The sequence below is a fragment of the Pelodiscus sinensis genome, chromosome 19 (assembly GCF_052426305.1).
Source record: "Pelodiscus sinensis isolate ZL-2025 chromosome 19, ASM5242630v1, whole genome shotgun sequence".
Taxonomy (NCBI): domain Eukaryota; kingdom Metazoa; phylum Chordata; order Testudines; family Trionychidae; genus Pelodiscus; species Pelodiscus sinensis.
Genome location: NC_143070.1, coordinates 9,278,747 through 9,289,270, shown reverse-complemented (window position 1 = coordinate 9,289,270; position 10,524 = coordinate 9,278,747). Strand labels below are relative to the sequence as shown.

General features: G+C 49.3%; 1 pseudogene; it reads left to right on the top strand.

Annotated features, from left to right (window-relative positions):
* Positions 1-249: 249 nt before the first annotated feature.
* Positions 250-576, top strand: LOC149522153 (myelin-oligodendrocyte glycoprotein pseudogene; annotated as a pseudogene).
* Positions 577-10,524: the final 9,948 nt, after the last annotated feature.

Here is a 10,524-nt window from a genome sequence, read left to right as displayed (position 1 = left end):
TTGCATTGGCAGAATCCTTGGGATCCAAGCTGATTAATCTGAAATTACAGGAGACAGTAAGAAAACTGCACAGACTGGCTGGTACCGCTGCCCTCTGTGTCACCATGGAGTGATGTGAAGCCAGGGGAACCAGGGTCATGGTAACTGCCTATCTGTGCGCTTCCCAGGCTTGGCCTAATGATTTCAGATTTGAGTTCTCTGTTCTCAGCAAGATACCATGGACTGCCTCAGTTTACCCTACATTCCATCATGGCTATGGGCGGGGAGGGGGAGGACATTGTGTTATCCTGCCACCCGTCCCCCAGTGTGAGCGCAGAGCACATGGAGTTGAGATGGTTCCTACACAAGTTTGCGTCCTTTGCGCACCTGTACCAGCATGGGAAGGATCAATTTTGGCAGCAGATGCCTGAGTATCATGGCAGGACGGAGCTTTCCAAAGCCTGTGTCACGGATGGGAATGTGGCCCTGAGGATTGCCAACATCAGGCTCTCCGACAAAGGGCAGTACCACTGCTTTGTCCAAGAAGATGTCTCTTATGAAGAAGCCGTCCTGCAGCTGGAAGTAGCAGGTCCGTAATTTGGGTCTGTCGTCTCTTTTTAGGTGTCTCTTGGACCCAGACCCACAAAACTATTCAGGCACCTACCTCCCCATGCCAGGGACATAATTCCACAAGTTAGGTGACCCTGAGACCCTGAAAATTAGCAGTTGGGCCAGAGAATGAGAATGAGAATGGTTGTGTAGCCTAGTGGTTAGAACTGTCACGTGTTAGAAGGAGATCTGTGATCTAGTCCTCCTGCTCCAATCACTAATGATCTGTCCTGAGTGAAACAGATTCAGCAGGAGAGATTGAAAGAGCCCACACACCAGACTATCCCAGAGCCATGGGGGCAGGGCACGGTCATGAGAACCAGGTAACCCCTGTTCAGATACTTTCTCCCCATTAGACTGAGGGGATGGTTGATGCAGGGGTCTCCCACGTCTTCAGCAAGTGCTGTAAGCACAGAGCTGAATGTACACCTCGCCCAAAGGGGTTTAGGGGACTGATCCAGGAGAGGTGAGTCAGGCTGTGGGCCCCAAGCAGAGATTGGGCTTTCAGTCCAACTGTGAACTCTGAGAGGGAGGGGCAATTAGGAACATGCTGCTTTTATCAGCATTTGTTGTTGGACATTTGAAGCAACTCCCTCCCTAGATGGTGAATTTTGTGGCTCCTACTGTCAGGCACCGATTTCTCCCCACCTTGAGTGTTCTGGGTTTCTAAATGCCTTGAAATGAGGCATTGCAGCACCAATTCTGTTTGTGGGTCTGGACCTTTGTGTTTCTCACTGGCATTCTCTTACCTCCAAGTCCCCATTCCCTTCCACTGTTCCCCGAGCATCAGCGTCAGTGTTTGGGCCTCCAGAACATTTCTGCCCTTGCGCTGGCTTTCTAGCCAATGACACGACACCCCTAGACATTAGCGAGTTGCACGTCCTCAGAGGAGAGGGACGCTCCCTCTACAAGGATGACCTCACTGATCCCCATGGGTTCTACAGCTCGACTTCCCAAGTAGGGACAGGAAGGGTTGAGTCCCATAGACTGGCTGGCCCTTCAGCGTGGCATATAAGGTCAATCGTGCAATTAGTTCTCCTTGTCCAGGGAGCGGGGTAGGGGGGCCTGGGCCCACCCACTCTCACAGGTCCCAACCCAGGGCCCTATGGACAGGCTCTAGTGATGTCCTGTCTGGCTGGTGGGGTAGCACCTGTAATGCAACAGCCCACCGGCGAATCCTATAATGCCCCACCATGGGCTGCTTCCTACCCTGCTAGTACTTATATTCAAGAACCGTGGCACCACTACTAACCTGCTTCCTCACCTCCCTCCTGTGTCCCCATGGCCCTATTTATCACCCTACCAGCATCGCTCTCAAGTGACGTCACCCGCCAACTCATGACCTGGGGGTGCCATGGCATGCCTGATGCTGCTCCGGCGTGGAGTGCCTCGCCCCCACCTGTGGCAGCGCAGCCCAGCTGAGCCGCGGCTCGGGAACAGCGGGCACAAGCGGCTTGTGCCTCGCTGCTCACCCCGAGCAATGCATACATGACCACGGGGTGGATCAGCTCTGTCCTGACAGGGTGACTCTGTCCCATCACACTCCCAAATAGTGGATTTGTCTTTTATCCCAGAAGTGAGTGATCGCCTCCCTGGATATTCAGCCATAGAAGCAGCCGGGCCTTTGTCACTGGCCCAAGCTCAGCTTGTTTTAGACGCCTCACTCAGTGCCTCTGCAGAATTCAGGCAGAAAATGCCTCACTTCACCCACCACAGCCGGAGGAGGAAGTGATGGAATCTAAGCCAGCCAGGGAGTAATGTCAACCACAGGAGTGTGTCCTAAGCCCTGCCCTTGATCTGAGAGTCTCCTGCAGGGCTTTAGTCTCTGCTGTTGAAGCGGTTCCAGACAGGATAGTAATGGAAGAGTGATTGGAGCAGGGGGATCTGATTCAGTGTTTCCCATCTCCCAGGTGGGGGCACTAGTTACTGGGCAACACAGCCTCTCTCATGTGCAATGACTAGATCAGTATTAATTAGATGAGAGACAGAGGCAAGATTTTTCTGTGTCACAAATCCTTCACTTTATTGTCCATGCTAAGAAGTTCCAGGTGGCTCTCTGGCAAGACAGCAGTGAAAAAAGCACATTTTCCTTTCCTCCATTACGATCAAAACAAACTTTGTTTAGTGGCCATTACAATTGCATCAGGACACACTGCCCCAGTGCTAGTGCCTCTGGCACAAAGGAATGCTTTACTCCGTCTGCAGTGTTTGGGCTTGAAACAGGAATTAATTAACAGATGGTTTGTGGCCCTATGATACAAGCAGTCAGATTCAGCGATCACAGTTGTCCTTTCTGGCCTTAAAACCTAATGAGTCTGTGAACACAAAACCAAAGCCTAGACATCAGAAATCAAGGGAAAAATGTTCTTCATTCTTTGGCCCCTTCATATGGACTGCACAGCTGCAGCGAGCTGCGCTCCTGTATTCTGTAAGGCATCCTCCTCCATCTTGGAGGCCCCGGGACTGCAGCACAGTTAAGCAAACACTTAAGTCTCACTACAGTCAAGTTTCCTGTTTCCATGAAAATCAGTAAAGAAGAAAGTGTGTTGAGTCAGTTATTGGAAACGTCAGTGTTTATCCTCTAGGCTGTAGAGAGATTTCATTTCATACTAATTTATTCACTCTAGCTTCAGGCTCTGTGCTTTAGATCTCCGTGGAGGGTTACCAGGATGGAGGGATCTGGATGGTCTGTCATCTGGCCAGGTGGTACCCAGAGCCTGAGGTGCTGTGGAGAGATCTCAGCGGGCAGTATTTATCTTTCTCAGTGGAAACCAAATCCAGAGATGCCAAGGGGCTCTTTGAAATCAAAAGTTCCCTCCTTGTGACTGAGAGCTCCAACCATAATGTGTCCTGTTCTATCAAAAGTGCCCACTTCAGCCTAAAAAAGGTCGTTCAACTTTTTATGTCAGATCAGTGACCACCCAACCCAAACGCTGCCATCACCAACAGGAAAAAAAACCTTGAAATATTTATTTCCTCACAAAAAAATACACTGAGGTACAGTTATAGAGAGCACAATGTCAGGTGAAACATACTCCAGGGATATTGTGATTATCCCAGAAACAAACAGTTTTAACCTAGGAGATTCAGGGTTTAGGTTAAATGAAATCTAAATGTATTTCTGCACAGAAATTCCCTGTGTACATGATGGCTACATCTAGACTGGCATGATTTTCCAGAAATGCTTTTAACGGAAAACTTTTCCGTTAAAAGCATTTTTGGAAAAGAGCGTCTAGATTGGCACGGACGCTTTTCCACCAAAGCACTTTTTGCAGAAAAGCGTCCGTGCCAATCTAGACGCGCTTTTCCGCAAAAAAGCCCCAATTGCCATTTTAACCATCGGGGCTTTTTTGCGGAAAACAGTATTGTGCTGTCTACACTGGCCCTCTTGCACAAATGATTTGCTCAAGTGGGCTTTTGCCCGAACAGGAGCAGCATAGTATTTCCGCAAGAACACTGACAATCTTACATGAGATCGTCAGTGTTCTTGTGGAAATTCATGCGTACAGTTTAGACAGCTGGCAAGTTTTTCTGCAAAAGCAGCTGATTTTGTGGAAAAACTGGCCAGTCTAGACACAGCCGATTATAAGTTAAATATCTTGGTTGGTGTTTGAAGATTACCATACAAATCGATAAAGTGATTTGTAATATATATTTAAATTGAAATTATATTCCTTGTTCTCCTGCATTCACCACAGGGCAGTATTAAGGTATATTGGGGTATTACTGGTTGGTTAGACTTTCTGTCTCCTAATGGACTGTTGAATTACTCCCTACAAGGTCCAAATTCTCCTATGAAGTTTGATTTCTCCCCTTTACCAAATATCACCCAGGGAACGGGGTAGCCATAACCACAAAGCCCTGTGGGCCTCTTCCAAAGCCCATTACCAATCTCAGTGGGATTTGGGTCAGTGCCTATGCCAGGAATTCCTGAGCCAGCTGGATTCAGGAATTTTGGGATATTTATCTGTCCTCCCTTAATTATTTATTTCTCCTCTTACAGCCTCAGATTTCCATTTACTCTGCAATTGCCTGGTGTTAGAAAAGTTTCAGTTTCACCTAAGGGTCAGTTTTCTGCTGGGAAATGTAACGATACTATGATTTCTCTTCCTACCTCTTTTAACTGTACTACTAGCTCCATAGAAAGGAGACTCTTCTTGCACTCAGTGTTAGCTTATAGTTTGAGTGATGGGTTCAGAAGCCCCCGTTTATCCAGCAAAGTGAAGAACCTATGCAAGGACCAGTAGAATTAAGATGTAAATAAACAATTACTCAAGGAATTAGCCACATGCGCTGCCACATGTGCACACAAATACAAAACACACAAGGCTAACGTTATGGCAGCAAAGGATTCATATCTCAGGAAATGCCAGTATTAAGGTTCCCTGTGTGTTCAAAATGTGGCCCCTTTGTGTCTGGGTATGAGGATACAGTTTCTAATACCATGGTCACATATTATCTTCCCTCTCCCACTTGCCAAAGCACCATTCGCTAGCCTTACCCATGCTGCTCTTTTAAAATAGCTCCTCCCCAGAGTCATTCGAACTAATGACTCCCCAATGCCTCCTGGGGCTCTAAGTCAAGGTAGCACGTCCACATTAGGGGAGCCTGGCCTGGACTCATTTCGAGTCTTCCCAGTAGTGGAGACCCACTAATTTGATTTTGTTATTTTGGGAGTTATTATTTTGAATTTAGTTCTTTTGAAATGAGTTCCTAGTGTAGACACGCCCTGAGAGTATGGGAGAGACAGGGCCTCAGCTATCATTTCTAGAGCCCCAGCTCTCATCAGCTGGAAGTTGCCAGCAGCAGCAACTCTGGGGAAAGTTCAGCTTTGTCCTTCTACTCTTGAGCAGGCACATGGGGATGTCACATGTGCAGCACCAGGGGCTATGAGTGGATGGAGCAGGCTCAGTGAGACGTGATCTTCAGATAGTGAAGCTGCTGAACTCTAAGAACTCTACTGAGCATGCACAAACTACAGATTTTCAGAAGCTTAACACTTGGCCGGTTGTTGGGTGGATTTTCCCAGGGAAAAGGCACATCCCTGCCATGAGGTCGCCCTTTGCTTCATATCGTGTCTCTGCTCCAAAGCTCAGGCCACTAACGTTTCTCCTAGAAAAGCTCATTGGCTTTTCTTTTTGATGTCTATACAATCTGTTAGTCTATAGCCTCATTCTCAGAAACATTTGAACCACTTGAGCTGAAACTTTAAATCCAACTGTTTCGGTGTGCCATAGAACACAGTTTAAGAAACACTGTTTTATAGTATTAAAAAAGGGAGAGAAGAAAGACAAGTCTGATTTGCCCCTTTTTAAATGTTCCTCCCTGCTGCTGTTGCTGAGGGGCTAGGGGTAGGATTTGCTTTTGTTCTGGGTTGGGTTCCCCCAGGCTGTGGTGTCCACAAGGGTGTTTGTGGGATGGGACCTGCTCCCAGCAACCTTCTCTTAGTATTTATCCACACTAGGAAGCAGGCAGGGCTGTCCCTAGGGCAATATGGTGACCAGAGCAAACCCCTCCCCCAATACCTCAGGTCCCCTACACTCCTTTCCCCAGCCCCAGCCCCAGCCCCAGCTCCTGCTCTGCCCCCTGCCTTCCCCACTGCACCCCTTTCCCCAAGCTGCACTGGCTGCCACCGTGGTGACGCAGAGGGCAGCGGGCTGGGAGCTGGGCAGCCAGGTGGAGCCAGGCCAGGAGGAGTGTCTCTGTGGCTGGGCACTTGCACCCGCACTGGACAGGAAGGGGAATGGCTCCGGGGCCCTGCAGCAAGGGAGCCGAGCGACCGTTGGGGAACCGGTTCTAACCGGATTTTCCCTCCTTGGCGAGAGTTCTGCTCCCCTCAGGGGACCCGCCAAGGGGGCTGTATGAGACAGGGGGCGGCACCGGTCACTGCTGTCTGCCCCGAACCACCCCCATAGCTATCTCCTCTCCCCCCATAACATCCAAGGACTCCCCAGCCTCTGCCCCACATGCCCTGATTCTGGGGGTCATTCCCCAAAGCACATTCGCTGGGTTCACTTCATATCTCATCTCCTCTTTAGCCAGAGAGGGGAGGGGCTATAAAACACCCAAGTGAGTCACAGGTGACAGACCATGTCCCAGAGGAATGGGGCCGTTGCCTTCGACACAGAAAAACCAGATGTCTCCCATCTATCATACCCTGGCTATCGACCCATCAGGCACCTCATCCACACGCATCCCTGTTCTCGCTTTTAAACTTCTCTGTGCTCACAGTGGGGCCCCTTTTATTTCTTGTATCCGTCTTTCATTATGACGATGCTAAAACCTTTATAACACACGACTAAATAATGAGGTGTTGAATAAAGCAGGGTTTGCTAGCTCAGAGGGGGAAAGGTGAATGCAATTTCCTGATTTGGAGTCAAAAGGTTCCCTGTGACATCACATTCTAAGTGGAAAGTATTTTACTCTCCCTCTTGTGAGCCGGGGTGTGTGGGGCAGCCCATGCAAAAAGCAAAACAACTAAATGGGCAGCTCTGGGGAGTGGCTAACTCTGCACCTGCTCTGGGGGGCCCTAAGGGAGAGCAGGTGCTGCTTTCTACCTTGTCCCAGGCCCCCCCGCCCCCGCCCAAGCCAGGCAGGAGGGACACAGGGTCCCCATTCCCACAGGCCAGGGGCAGGTGGAACAAGAGCAGGGCCATGGAGGAAACAGAGTCCCTGACACCCCCCTGCCCCAATCTAATCATTATCAGGACATTATCATGGCTTCCGTGATGTATCAAGCCTTGTTCACCTGATGGTGGCCCAGCACATGCACCACTGTTGTGTGGTTCAGTTTTTAGATACGGGAGGAGCCAGTAAAAACACCTCAGATGAACTCTTGTTAACTTTATTGTGCACAGAATGGTAAAGAAAAGCAGTGCAAGCTTACACAGATCTGTTTCAATACATGGGATAGTTAGCACAGACAATATAATAACACCTTTATCTGGGACAATACACAAGCTACTCAGTTATAAGAATAAGAATATACATATTCCTATGAATCACACACACACACGCACAGAGTTCCAATACTGTTACTCTTACGATTGTCACACAGGAGATCGTGGCCTCTTTCTTTCCCCACACATAGAGGCGTCCACAATGCATTAGGCAGTAGGAACTGGTTCACTTTGTTTCAATGAGGAAGGCAGCAGGGACACCTTACTCTGTCTCTCCCACTAATTAGATCTTTTACCCCTATATTTATGGTAAAGCGAGACTTGGTCATTCTAGTAATATGTACCAATCAGCCACATTTTGCATAAAATACCTATTATGACAATATCTAGGTTACATTTTGCAATGACAAAATATTGCAAAAGCACTTCATTCATACATTTCTGGCTGTCTCTGGAATTTTTCTCTTATCAAAAAAATGGGATGTCCTACTACCAGGTGATTTCTACTCTTTTTGGCCTGGCCTCACTGTCCTGTACAAGTTCTGCATAATTGGGCAGCACTCCTGACTTTTCCCACCCTTTCTGGCCTGGCCTGCATACATACATGCGTGCCCAGACTCTAGTGAGATCTAACGTGGTTTCTTAGAGATCCATATTTTGGACAAGGCTGGGACGAGGCCTAGCGCTGCAGACATTGTTCTGGTCACGGGAGGGCCATAGGGTTGCCAGATGTCTGGTATTGTACCGGAAAGTCCAGTATTTCCGCTCTCCACCCGGTAAAAAAATCAGAAAATACTGGACATATGAAATGTCCGGTATTTTCTAATTTTTCCGGCTACGTACCGGATGGAAGCCTGGCATAGGCGGGAAGAGCGGCTGGGAGTCCCAGCTGGGAGGCGGGGCCACAATTGCCACCGGGAGCCCTCAGTCGGTTGAGTGTGAAGAGGAGGGAAAGCCTCCTCCTTGCTCATGCGTTGCTGGGAGCCTGTGCGGGACAGGCAGCAAGTGCCCGGGTCAGTCCTGCTGGCCGATTTGCTCACCCCCCTGCCTTCCTGGCCAGCCGGTTCTCCCCCACTTCCCCTCCTGATCTTCCCTGGCCAGGCCCCTGCATCCCCCCCAGCTCTGCTTCCCACCAGCCCATTCCTCTTCCTGATCTCCCTCGGCCAGCACCACTGCACACCCCCCAGCTCTGCTTCCTGCCCCCCCTTCCTCCCGGCCCCCCTTCCTCCCGGACAGTCCCGTGGCCCCCATCTCTCCCAGCTCTGCTTCCCACCAGCCCGTTCCTCTTCCTGATCTCCCCTGGCCAGCGCCGCTGCACCTCTCCCCCAGCTCTGCTTCCTGCCCCCCTTTACTCCCGGCCAGCCCCGCCCCCTCCTGGCTGGTCTCCCCTCCCCCGATATCCCGCGGCCAGCCCTGTTCCACCCAACCTCCAACACCCCACAACCAACCCTGCCCCCCGTTAGCTGTTTCCAGGCCCCCCTTCTTGGCCACCACCGCTCCCTTCCTAGCCAGTCGTTCTCCCCCATCCCCCCATGAAGCGTGTCTGGTTTTCTGTTTTTTTTTTTTTTAAATGACTACCTGGTAACCCCTAGCAGTGATCCAGGTTCTTGGATTCTTTTTTTTTTTTTTTAATTTTTTTTGCTCAACAACTTTGGTCCCCCCCCTCACTTTTTTTTTCCCAACAAAATTTTTTCCTGGTGGTTTTTTTTTGGGGGGGGGGGGGGTCAGTATTTTTGTTTCAGCCATCTGGCAGCCCTAGAGGGCCGTCCAGGCTCTCCTACAACTACTATAAATATTGCCCTTTAATTGCCTCTGTCAGGTCCCTTAGTGCACGGCCCACATGTAAAGGAGCAGCACAGAGCTGTGAGTCGGGGACTCGGTCATCTGTGGGGCTGACTTAGACCAGGAGAGCCCTGTCTCTGCTGGCTAGTCAGAGCTTAGACCCAACTAAAACTGTTCGGTCCCAGTTCGGCTCCAGTCTGAGAACAGGGACGGGCTGGGCTTGCACCTTCGACCTTCCTGCAATAAAGACTCTGACTTCACCAGAAACTCCAGGGTAGTGGTATACTTAAGCAATATACTTATTGCTTAGTAAACAAAAGGGGAGTTTGCACCTGGAGCATGCGCTGGAAAATACACTATTCCCAGGGCAGAGTGGAGCAGTCCTCACAGAGCCAGAGGCAGGGCCTCTTAGAAATTGTCATTGCCGTCTGGCAGACTGGGGCTCTGGGACAGCTGAGTCTGCTGCAGTCAAAACTGGCACCCTAGGAGGGCTGCTTTGGGAGAGGATCTGTATCTCCATCCTGTCATCATGAGGCTGTGAGAGGGAAGACTTGAAATCAGCCCAGCACTCCAGGTATTTTTCTGCTTTCATTTCCCATCTTGGTGAAGGCCTGGAGAAATTCCACTTTCCATATTCCACTTCGGAGCCCAATGAGGACTAAACACAGTTTCAGCTGACTTGTGGAAGGGAAGGCTTGGAGTCAGGTTTGAGTTTCTGTAGAGTTTTAGAATTAATTTTTCACATGAAATGGGCACCGGCCATGCGAGCTAGCTAGAGGAGAATGGACGACAGTTTTAGAAAAACTGGGAGAACCTGGGAGATCTCGAAACGGTTCAGAAGCTTCTTTCTAAGACTCATCAGGTAGGTGAGAACATGTGACTGGAATGCGAGCGCCACTGCTCTGTGGTATCATCTAGTAGGCATTTATTTCTTGGATGAATTTTCAGCTATAATCCAATAATAATCCAATAATCCCAGGATTTTCAGATATAATCCAATAATAATCCAATAATCCCAAGATTTGCTTTAGGTGGATGTTGCACTGTATATTCAAAGTGACATCTGATTTGTTTTTTTCTCTTCTTGCATTGTAATGTAACACCAAACTATTCTGGTTATTTGATTCCAGAATCTATCTTTGTGCTCCTGTAGTTTATTCAAGAAAATTGGTCCTGCCCCTGCTCTCACTGCACTGAAAGGGAGATTCGCTGTGAATTAAGTTGTTGTGAACTAGCAGATTTACCTAGTGTTGCT